Source organism: Andrena cerasifolii, chromosome 13 (assembly GCF_050908995.1).
Source record: "Andrena cerasifolii isolate SP2316 chromosome 13, iyAndCera1_principal, whole genome shotgun sequence".
NCBI classification, from domain to species: domain Eukaryota; kingdom Metazoa; phylum Arthropoda; class Insecta; order Hymenoptera; family Andrenidae; genus Andrena; species Andrena cerasifolii.
The window spans coordinates 1,097,447-1,109,715 of record NC_135130.1 but is presented as its reverse complement, the minus strand read 5'-3'; the positions used below and the strand labels follow the sequence as shown (position 1 = coordinate 1,109,715).

The 12,269-nt window shown below is 39.7% G+C and overlaps 1 protein-coding gene across 4 annotated transcripts in view; it reads right to left on the bottom strand.

Annotated features, from left to right (window-relative positions):
- Positions 1–12,269, bottom strand: part of LOC143375971 (metabotropic glutamate receptor 8) — a 233,205-nt gene that overhangs the window by 99,644 nt on the left and 121,292 nt on the right. Inside the window, exon 3 of one of the 4 annotated variants that reach the window (XM_076825703.1) lies at positions 11,202–11,242. The exons of the other annotated variants lie outside the window; for them this stretch is intronic. The gene's annotated coding sequence lies outside the window, so the exon portion shown is untranslated. The remainder of the gene's footprint in view (positions 1–11,201; positions 11,243–12,269) is intronic. 4 annotated transcript variants of the gene reach the window in all.

Below are 12,269 nucleotides of genomic sequence, written 5' to 3'. Positions count from 1 at the left end.
CCACCCTGTATAATAGGATGGATCGCATCTTCAAGTTTATGGTTCAAATTTCCAAACTTACATCGCTTTACGCGCCCCCCGCACTAATCTAGCCCCAACCAATACTAATATCCAGAACAAGCTGGAAAGTGGAATGCGTAATGTCGGAATAAGTCAACAGAAATACTAAAAGTTTTTTATTAATATCTCGTAAACTAATAAATTCCCGAAGTAACAATTTTAGATTTAGGGTTCAAACACCCTCCCCAACCCTCTCCACAAATCTAGTGTCGATCGGCCAATGGGGCCATTGGGAAGTACAGCCCTAAATCTATAAGCTAAATACAGACTATAGGAAACTATTTATGCTGGGATACTATAAAAATTAATTATGGAAAGCTACAGAAAAAGCCCGAGGAAGTTGTATACAAGTATTTGCAAGAAATCTTAAGGAAGAATCCACGATCTTCTGCTACTCTGTATATCTTTAGAAGATATAAAATGAAACGGGCTTGAAACTGCTGAAGCTGATAGGAAATCCTGAACTTCCTGAATTTCCTGAATTCTTGTCGACCCTCAGTAAAGGAATCCATGCCTACGGGGAGGTCGGTACCTTCACTTTTCTACCTCGCCTTATTTCTACTTCTCAGCCACTCAGAGGGAGGAATCCATGCTTTCGAGGACGTCAATATATTTCTACTTTTCGCATTCGTCTTTTCCTCGATTGACTACTGCACTAATTGTAAGTCGCCGCGTGATCTCCAAGGCACGTTTTCAATCTTCTAAGTATCTTCTACGAACCTATGCGCTGTGAAATACCCTTTTTCAACACACAGTTCATCGTTTCAATACTTTTCCCCATTATATTTATTGCATGACTTGTTAACTAGGCTATTTTAATTAAATCTTTTGTAAGAAAGTAATAATAAGAAACTTAAACAATGCACATTTTACTGTTTTAGTATTAATATTTATTTATGTATATTTAACCCTTTGCGGTCGTATGTCTACTCTCAGCCACCACAGCAAAGAACCATACTGATCTTACATTATACTAAGTTGACAAGCTTCGGAGATACGCAGTTTTAACTATCGGTGATTAACGGTGCTCTGATGAGGTACGGTGGCTGACTTTGTCGTTGTGCCGGGTGCAAAAAGTGTGATGAAACCGACGCATAGCCGATCGGTCACACGCTCATAATAGCCGTACCGCTAAGGCCGCGTACAGACTTGAGCACGAACGCGAATGAGGCAAGCCGAGGCAGAATGCGTATGCAAGTGTTGCACGTCGGTGAATTGCTCGGGGCCGTTTGCCGCATGCCTCGGGCCGTTCGCCGCTGCCTCGGGACGGTTCGCCGCACGCTATCGGTCGAAAAAAATTAATTCGTGCTCAATGCGGGTCTTGTTCCGAGGCAGGACGTGCTGCGGCGAAAGCAAGGGAAAGACGAGCCTCCTTCTGTACATGTTTAATTATGACTTTTTTTAGAAATACGAATTTTAAGTGGGACCGCATTTTTTCTTTACTACTGCGTTGTAGTCTACAACAAATGTATAAAAAAATTGAATGTTAAACAATTTTATTAAAAATGCAGTAAAAACTATATTAAAATGCACTAAAAAGTAAAAAATAATTCTTTTCTTGTACTACAATTTTGATGGTGTTAATATCACTTTAAATAAAATCGTGGGGCACCATGTGCAACCAGAAGTTGAAGTATTAAAGTGATTCATATCCTGTTATGAAATATCGTGCTCCACGATTTTATTTAAAGTGATATTAACACAATCAAAACTGTAGTACAAGAAAAGAATTATTTTTTAGTGCATTTTAATTTAGTTTTTACTGCATTTTTAATAAAATCGTATAGCATTAAATTTTTGTTTATATATTTTTTATTTTCTGGTTCTTAGTGTTTGTGGATTTACATTTCACAGCTCAGACTTTTTTACAAATATCTTTTATTGCTGTATACAGTTTAAGAGTTTGGTTAAGGGGAGGTTCCGGTCTAGAGCCCCTCAAAATAGGTGATCTTTAGGAATTAATTAAAGGAAAACTACTATATATAATTTAATGGGACTTTTTGCATTGTATTAAGGATGTCTTAAATTATAGAAATATATTTTTTGTTTTACAATTAATCATTACAGACGGCACTGGGGAGTCGTTAAAGTCAAGGCGTAAAAAAATGATCAAAATTGGTGGGACCTGTATCCCTAAAAGTTATTATCCGATTCGACTGAAACTTTTTTTATTTTGAAGAATATACTTCTGGCTAGGGGGGAGGGGCAGAAAAATGCAAAAATGACATTTTTTAAGAAAATAACGACACTTGAAGTTTGAAATCACTTTTTCCCTATATTTTTCATCCTTTCAATGCCCTTGAAAATTATAAATTTTCAATTTTTGTATTTTTTCTAGCCCCCCCCCCTAGCCAGAACTATATTCTACAAAATAAAAAATGTTTCAGTCGAATCGGATAATAATTTTTGGAGGTACAGGTCCCACCGTTTTGAGAACACTGTTTCGAGAAAAACGCGATTAAAGTTTTACGTGAGTGCCGAGTGGCCAGGTGTTACCCATGCATTTGCCGCTACTCAAATGCCTATAACTTCGGGAACATTACGAATTTCAACAAATCCTTTTAAACAAGTATTTTTAAAACGTTGAACATTCGAAAAATGAAATAAAAAAAATCGACTTTTAGACCAGAACCTCCCCTTAAACGCTGTAAACCTACAGTCACTAAAAAATAATCATTTTCTTGTACTACTAATAATTATTTTCTTGTTTTACAGTTCGTACATACGTGACGGATTATTTCTCGATAAATTGTGTATTTTCGGTAATCGCGATGCGACTAGCGTCCCGAACGCAGTGGCTTTTTGTTGTTTTCGTAAAAGAATGCGAGTGGCTCATTTTAAATACCTGAATTCTAGAGAATATCATAAATGCTGGTCTTTTATTGCACATTAAAACATCTGTTTTGAGGAAGCTACATTTTTTTTCATGAAAGAGGAGTCACATAATGTGAAAAAAATTGTCCTGACTCCTTAAAACATTCCTTTTAACACTTTCGCTGCCGGCGGCGGCTCCGATCGGAGTCGTTTCAACGAATACCATGAATTACATAAAAATTTATTCTTGACTTTACGTTATTATAAATAATATTAACCCTTTGCGGTCGTATTTAGGTTATATTTAGGTATCATGCTGGTGGGAGTTAAAAAAGAATTAATAAATTTTGTTTTTCCTTCATAATCTTGCATATTATGTATTAGGTACTGTTTATTCGACGAACGTTCAAAGAGTCACAATAAAATTCGTCATCGCTACTTACAATTTCACGGTACACTGTTTTCGGTAACTTTCTTTTTGCCATTTTAGAATATTATTTTTAAAATATTTTAAGAAACATATAATTCCTCTATGATGTTATAAAAGTTTCCTCAGTTCGCCTTAGCTTGCCTCAGCTTGCCTCGTGCGGAACGAAAAATCTCAATTTGTCCAGCCCGAGGCATTCGGGTCTGCCTCGGCTTGCCTCATTCGCGTTCGTGCTCGAGTCTGTACGCGGCCTAATGCATCGAACTATTCTAAAGAAAACGCCGCGAATCGAAAGTATCGCAAGTTTACTGTACACACAGAATTCCAAATAATATTTCACAAATTGTGTTTAAGTGTAATTAATTAGGCATTTTCGCTTCTTAAAATATTTGAAAAATAATACTCTAAAATGGCAAAAAGAAAGTTACCGAAAACAGTGTACCGTGAAATTGTAAGTAGCGATGACGAATTTTATCGTGACTCTTTGAACATTCGACGAACAAACAGTACCTAATACATAATATGCAAGATTCTGAAGGAAAAACAAAATTTATTAATTCTTTTTTAACTCCCACCAGCATGATACCTAAGTATAAACTAAATACGACCGCAAAGGGTTAATATTCACATTATGATTGCAACTAGTTTTGAATATATCATCGTCAATTGTTTAATAATTATTCTGTAACATAAGAATAGGCAATGGCGATCACTGGCTTTCTTTAATTATGTTTACGTATACATAGAGTGTTTGTAATGTTATATAGAAATAAAATCCTTGTATCTTTTGAAGATAAAGAATTCCGGACCATCAGTACCTGAGGTGCAACCTTATTAGAAATAAAAGATGAACGAATCGCGACGGATTAGATATTTAAATTGAAAGTTTTTTTAGTTATACCTGATCAAAGTATATTCTCGCTGTTGCGGTTCTTCTCACTCCAAGTAAATTCGGCGAAGAAAGAAATAATTTTCTTTTCATGTAACTTTTATGTATCGTAACTGTGAATATAAATTACAAAAGTTTTTACAAATATGTATAGCAACCTTCATAAATTCTTCTATGGAGCACTATTTTAACGCCCAAATAAAGGCCCCATTTTTGCTCTCGTATGGATTTTCCAAAATTGGGAAAATATGTAGGTACACGGATCAATACACCCCACAGTTCTCATTTGCCAAGTTTCAGCGAAAATGATTTGTTATGACCCAAATATGTATTAAAAAGTACGTCAAAATAAGCCACGGTGGCGCCATCTTTGATTTTTTTTTTGAGATTCCGTTTACGTAATATGATTTCTCATATGAAACGAAGAAGCTTTTATATATGATCTTTTTTTTCTAGCTCTATGAATTATCTAACTACGGAAGCAAATAACTTTTCACGCCCGGACGCCGAAGGGTAATTTAACACCCTTAACATTAAATAAAGGGTAACTTTATACCCGCTACAAAAAAAAATACCTGACGCATATTTTCACATACTCTACCTTTATGTCAAGTTTCATTAAAATTGCCGTGTCATAGATGGATAATGTTCCTTGTTAGCTCCAGTTTATGGGCTGCGAGAGGTCGTTCCAGAGAGCCATTACTTTTGCGATGAAAGCTGTCACAGGCGACAGTTGGATCTTAAATTTATGTAGTAATTCATCGAAGGGATTACTCATAAAATTACAACCTTGATCTGATATCCGTGAAGGAATTCTAAATATAAAAAAAATCGATTTATGAGATCGTCTATAATTTGTAATGCGCTCCAGCTGAGCAACGCACATTCTTGAACAAGTTACGGAATCTTTCAGTGTTAGAATGTACAGAATGTAAAAAAAATATGTGTCATGGTTCGCACAAGTGATTCTGCACAGCTCTGAATCTTAATCTCGTGCTTTAAGACCCACTTTTCCTTATTTTAATGTGTTTTACTCACTGGGAGGATAAAAGGTGTCAAAGGAACTATTTTTGTTCATTATTTTAAACAATCCTTACATACATTCATACATCTTTAGTTCCTTTGATACTTTTTCTCGTTTTACTGAGTCAAATGACTCGTAATAAAAAAAATTTACAGTAAATTTCAAGGTGGAGGTCAATCTTACGGTGCATTTCTTTAACAGATCTCCACCGATCCAGAGGTGTAGAATCACCTGTGTGAATCATGACATATCATTTTTTTACACCCTGTATTTATTACCGCGTTTGGTTAAGGGGAGAAGCCCCGTGATATCTAGAACTATATAGTTTTTTCGTTGAAGCACGTGGGTGTGCGCGTTCCCCTTCATTGGTGCTTTTATAGGGTTTGAATTCATCTTCTCGTGTTGAAATAATTACCAATAATACTTTTTTGCTACTTGTTGGTAGGTACGATTAATATCTTGACGACTACCTTCCTTTAAAACACGATAATTTTTCATGATAACTTGTTGCTCTTCCTCAGACTTTAAAAAATGGCCAAAAAATAAAAATAACAAATAAAACAACAAATAATTAAAAATTTCCATGATAAAAAAGTAGTCAATATATGTCGATTCATGGAAGCAGTTCCCAGCGACCAATTCCTATTTCCTATTAGTTCCTATTTGACCAATCGATTTCTCCCAGCACATAGATACAGAAAATTAAATTCTCCTCTATATGCCTCTATAAGTTTAATTATGTTATTAAATTATATAATATCAATTGCACAGTGAAGACGAAAGTTTTTCGTAAGAATCGCTATCTTTTAGTTTCAAGTCCTGTCACTTTTGTAATAAACCACTTTTTATTATTCTAATAGGTTCATCCGCAGCGTAATCTTATTTAAAAAACAACATTCTTGTGTTTTCTTGTTTGAGGCGGCTACAGTAGGTGGAACGCTGCACGCCAATGTGTACATTGGACGCCGTAGCCGCTGGGAACTGCTTCCATGAATCGACAAATACTGACTATTTTTTAATACGGATTTTTTTTTACTTTTTTAAATGTCTACTAAGTCATCCCGATGGTTTCAACAAGTTAGAATAAATAAGTTCTATGAAAAAAAATTCCAAAGATCAGGCTTTATTCTAGTATATCTATACGAAGTTCCCGCCCTTAAAGACGGTTGAGCTGGGTGTGCTGAATTTTATGTATAAACTTTGTAATAGTTGCCGAAACGCGATGACTGGTTAGAATTGAGCTGAAGGTATGACTGTGGTTCGAACGTTGACCGCGATGAATAGTTTAACCTGGCGTATCCCGAATGATAGACCGTACGAAATTTCGAGCGTTAATTACGAATGTTTCGACTCATTGGAGTCCGTACGAATGTTGCTTCGAGAAACTAGATGTGGTCCGAATGACGACCGCGACGAGAATGTTCGACTCGTTGGGGTCCGTATCATGCTTTTACTTCGATGAACGCGTCGATAATTATGTGGTTCGAATGCTGACCTTTACGGACGCGCCGAGAATGTTACCAAACATTTTCGAAGTTGGGAAAGTGGGAAACGAAGTGTAAGGTCGTTTGGCAAGTGACAAAAATCTGATTGATCATATTTTCCTGGAAGAGGAGGGATCTTTTTTCTGTGAATTCTTAGGTGAGGGAAGAGCTCTCTCTTTCTCAACGATGTAAAAGAGGAAGATGCAAACATTTGTTTCCCCAAAATTAACCAGGTTGATCGGTGAGAGCGTCTCGCCCGGGTCGCGGTTTATGACCATATTGTCCCACGAGTCGACGGTAGACATTTAGACAATGGAACGTACGGGTGCGAAGTCACCATATGTACACCGAGATCCCTTGATTCTCGGACACCAATTGCTCTCACTAGGTGGTAGAGCCGACCCCTTCTTTGGGCGCTGCGTAATTCGTAAGGGAGATATAGGGGGCGCCTGAAAGGGGCCAACTCTATCATTGCAAGAGTGCGGCTGCTGCCGGAGAATCCAGAGAACTCGGTGTACCATCCACCAACGGAGCAATATACCGGTCAACGAACAATAGCGTATTGTTCAGGGCGAAGAATGTCTGAATTCTTAAAGATGGCACGATTTAGTTGCCTTTAGAAAATGCGGTAAGCAGATGTTTTCATAAATACGAAATTACCGGTCGTAACATGGTGTGCACTGTTCTCTCTATGGAAGGAAAAGGGAGATACAAGTGACAATGATTATTGACCGACATTTTCATTTATTTTGTCTGAATATCTTAAAAAAAAAACAGGTATAAATACCTTACTGCTAACATCAAATAATCCTGGGTATGCATTCGCTTTGGGGTATAATTTACAGCTGTAATTAAATAGTAAGTATTATTCCAGTGTATCTTCTTTTATATTTATACTAAGGTCGAAGCCAGATATATTGACCGGTGAGTTTCATGAGGGGTATTCTCCCACCACACCGTTTGCCTGTCTCGGTGCTCCTTTTCTCAACGTTTTCTGACTCGCTCTCGTTCCATCTCGCTCTCGCCTTCGCAGAAGAAGAGCGAGCCAGAAGTGGTGGGGATAGTGCCAAGCTTCTGGCGTGTAGGCCAAACCGAGCTGTCAGCGTAGAAATGCACACATCAGAATAGGTGTGCGTTAGCTTCGAAAAAAATCAGGAGCTTTATTGGTCAGAACATTGATTCTTTCTCGAAAGCTTCATCTCGTATTGGTCTACGCATAGCTTCGTATCGCACACAACTATTACGCTAAGAATAAATAACAGCCAAACGACTAGGTTCAGGCAGAGCCGAGCAGCGTTCCCGCTACCCCACCGTACGCTGCGAGGGCCTGGGAACTCCAACTGACAAATCCACGATTGTCAGGTGGTGGTGGTTCATTTCTCCTCGATCGCTGCTCACGAAAACGAATTCACCGGCCAATATATCTGGCTTCGACCTTAGCAAAATAGCCCCGCGCTTCGCTTCGGACCTAACAGATATTAAGGACTCCATGAAAACACTTTTCACCACCCCTTTAGGGGTTGATCAGGGCAAAATCCTAAAAATGGTTTTTAGGCATTTATGTGGGTAATCTTTCGAAGTAAAAACCAAGTTCATATCTAATCGGACCTAAGAGATATTAAAGAGTCCGTGAAAACACACTTCACCCACTTTCACCCCATTGAGGATGGAATTTCAAAAAATCCCTTCTTATCCAGCACCAGCGTCGTAAAAGGGATATACTCTCTGAATTTCATGTTTCTAGGCTCAGCGGTTTGGGCTGGGCGGTGATGAACCAGTGACATAACGATTACATAAGTATAGATTAAATTTGTTTTAATTATTATTCTGTCTATAATAGATCAAGTGCACATGTCCCTGTATAATGTGAAAATCTTCTTATAAATAGGTTCATAAGTAACGTCTGTATCGTATCAAGTAAATTTCGGTAAGAATGTTATAAGTATCACTGAAAATGTAGAGAGATAATTTAAATATAATAAAAATACATTATTATGTACCGAACGTAATTACTAGAAATTTTTATTTTTTTTTATTGTTTTATAAAACTAAAAATGTGCAAGCTCGGGCCTTCACTAATCCAGCGCAACCTCAGCCTTCGACGTTAAAAATCTAAACTTTCATTCAATATCTTTTCGTTTCTTCTTTGGAATCACCTGTAATCACACCAAACCTCGGGGTTTCGTATACAAGCCGTCGATTTCTTATCTGTAAGAACGGTCGTGTGCTTTCCTGAGGCGGTCGAACAGTAAACGCGAATATCCTTGACTACTTGAAGATGACGCAATGTTTTGACGTTATCAAGTCAATTAGGTTTTCATATAACACGATGTTCGATCCGAAAATATGTAACAGACATTCTGATTGAGGATTTTATACAGTGTCAATGCGATGTCACAAAAAGAGGTGACTCCTGGGGTGATTTAAAACAACTTTTTCGTTAGCGAAAATGTTCTCCGAGACTTTCTAAGGAGATATTAACAATAAACCTCAACTAATCAAAGCTCGAGTCTGCCGGCTGAGCTCCCGCGGTACCGTGGCTACGCGCGGAGCTTGTACTACGAACAGGCAAGTCGGCATGCATCGATGGAAATTGCATAGAATAGCAAATGAAAAAGACGTAACAATTCACCTGCAGCTTGAAAACTTGTGTCATTAGGTCACTGTACCGATCCTGGTCATCGACGGACGCGCCTAGCGCACAGATGGTCCACGTATACGAATACCCGCTGCGTTTGGGTTAGGTCTAACCCATGTGCATCGTCGATCCGTCTCTAAAAGAGCGGACGACGCGATGAGAACAGAAAGAACACGAAAGTGTGTGAATTCGAGGGAAGCTTCACGAAGCCCCCAGGGAAGTCCCCGAGTCCCCCAGGGAAGTCCCCGAGTCTTCGGGGAATTGGTGCGGAGTATGCATCAACATCATGCGCGTGAGGGGGGGGGGGGGGCAAGCGGACGTATCGCTAGCTTGCTCCCGCATCAAGTCCTCCTCCTCCGGCGCGCTACTCCGCATCCGAGGACGACCACCGTGGAGTTTTAGTGGGTGCAAGCCCCACATAACCCCTGACCCTCCCCCGAGGGTTAGGGGTATCCGTTAGGGATTTCTCCACGAAAAAAAAAAAGGTCTAACCCATGTGCTAAACGTGCCAACTCATTTTCTTATTTTGAACCAGCGCGGTCGGCTCTACGGTATGCGTGAGTCTGTATATACACGTACGTCTTGCGTGTGCGTGCGAGCAGTCACCGCTCTCCGATTAGCTGTCTCGGCTTTAAACTGTGCGGCCCGGAAGTTCCACCGCAAATATTCACCTGTTAATATTTCGAGAACGAAGCCTCGGATCCCAAAACGGTAAAGGACTCTTCGACGTGTTCTTGCGTCAAGATATTGCATGTTCCGGAAAGTCCCTGAATTTTGGAACACCCTGTATATATTGTTGCGAGCACCGGGTATAGGCCCGTGCATAGCCTGCTGGTGCTCGCAGCTGAAGATAGAAGAAGGTCGGCCCCCTTCAAGAGGATGATCGGAGAGGCCGACGAGAAGGAGGTCTTGTACCGAACGCCATTGCGTTCGGACGTACGGGTCGCACCTTTGTAAACTATTGGTCTGTGTAACAATATAGTTCAGTCGTGTGTGCGTCCGTGTCTATTATTCTACTCCTTTGCGTCGGGGTGGCCTGCGATGAAAACGCCCCGGCGCAACAATATTGTAACTATATTTTGTTGTATATTGTTTGCGCACATTTACGATTTCATACGTTTCACATTCTTTTACCACCATATTCTACTCAAAATTGATCTAATGTTGTAAACCGTCTAAAGTGCATTCCAAGTGCGGAATATATTGTTAATTTTCATTCTATTTGAGTTGCTTAATTTCTAAATCCAATAGCAACTAGTTCATAAGCCTCCACCTCTTTGAGAACAGGCACGTGTTGCAGGGCCCGTATCGGAATAGATCAGGCATGCACAACTGGAGCCCCTACCTGGCGGCGCCGGCCAGATGCTACATGAAAAGTGGGGAACAGCTTAAGTAGTGGGAGCGCAGCGTCGCGAAACTATTTATACATACATATAACATATTGAAAGGGGCTGCATTGCTGTGCCCCTGGCTCTGCTCGCTGCTGTACTTGCAAGCATCGGTGAGCGCGCTTGCCTTTCGACCCACCAGTTGGACACGCCTGTGTAGGCACACGTCGCTCTCACGACACGAGCCGTTCCCCAATCCTCCACCACTACTCGTGACGTTACTATTTGCCCGTCGCTGTGGTCGCCGCTCGCTGGCGACGCCGGTGTCTGCCAAACGGCCAGTTATATATGCCTGGACTAAGTTACCTACTTATTATTATCCAATTCTGAATATTTTATAATTTGTTAATGTACGCTCGACATACGCGACCACGCTACACATAATCGCATAACGATTTGGTTAACAAATAATATTAACATTAAGGATTTGCTCGTGGGAGCAAATCCTTAAAACGCTTCGCGCGTCACAGTATTTACCTTGCAGATGTTCGCTTCGTAAGACTTCTATTTCGAAACACCTGTAATAAAAAAGTGGCGGTTACAATTTTATACTACATCTATCAAATTTAAATATTTTATAAGCATTCCAGAGGTTAGCCAAAAGTCAATAAATATCCATTTCTATATGAAAAAAAATGATACAATGATTACTCATCGTCGTGAGCACTCATCGTAAACACGAAAACGGCTTCCGCGAAAGCTTGATGCAGGCCCGGCCCAAGTCTTTTTTGCGCCCTAGGCGGACTTGTCAAATTGCGCCCTTTATTATATAACATTTATTAGAGATATTTTATTAGTTTACTCTGAAAAATTAGGCAACTGTCTAGGGCGTAAAGTTGACAAAGGGCGCAAAATGGTGTTTGCATTGTTGGCATTGTTGAAAATAAACTTTTAAATGAAATATTACAAATTGTACTGCAACTGTTTTAAATTACGTATAAAAATTCAGAGTAAGGTCATCAATAATCTGAAATAAATGTATTATAATAAAGGGCGCGAAAAAGGCTCGTGCCGTGCCTGGCTATCTGACTGTGGTGCGTATGCGTCAAGCAGTCACGATTCCATCTGAACTCTCGTGCCCGTCGCGCACGCCCGCCGCGCACGCAAAGCGTTCCGTCTCGCCCCCCTCCTCCCGCCACATTCGGCCAGAAAGAAGCGAGAAACGATCGTTCGGAATTAGGAACCGTTCACGATGACGGCTCAACCAGCCCCGACGTTCCGACCAGCGAGCCCTCAGCGAGGAAATACTGTATTAGTAATAATAATGGTTATGGTAATAATATGGACAATGTTTCATGTCGCCAGAAAAATTGTTTTCGTATCCACAATCTTTTGAACCCATGAATACCTGAAATAAAAGATGTTTTACGTTTATCCGTTATTCGAAGATTGACTAAGATGATTTATCTTTATTCGAAGCGCCACGGATGAAGCAGTTTATTCGACGGGAATTCATCCAACGGCCAAAGATACTTTGTTTATTCGAAGGCCTAATATCTTGGGCTTTGAATAATTTTTCATCTTTCATTGTATCTTTATCCTAGA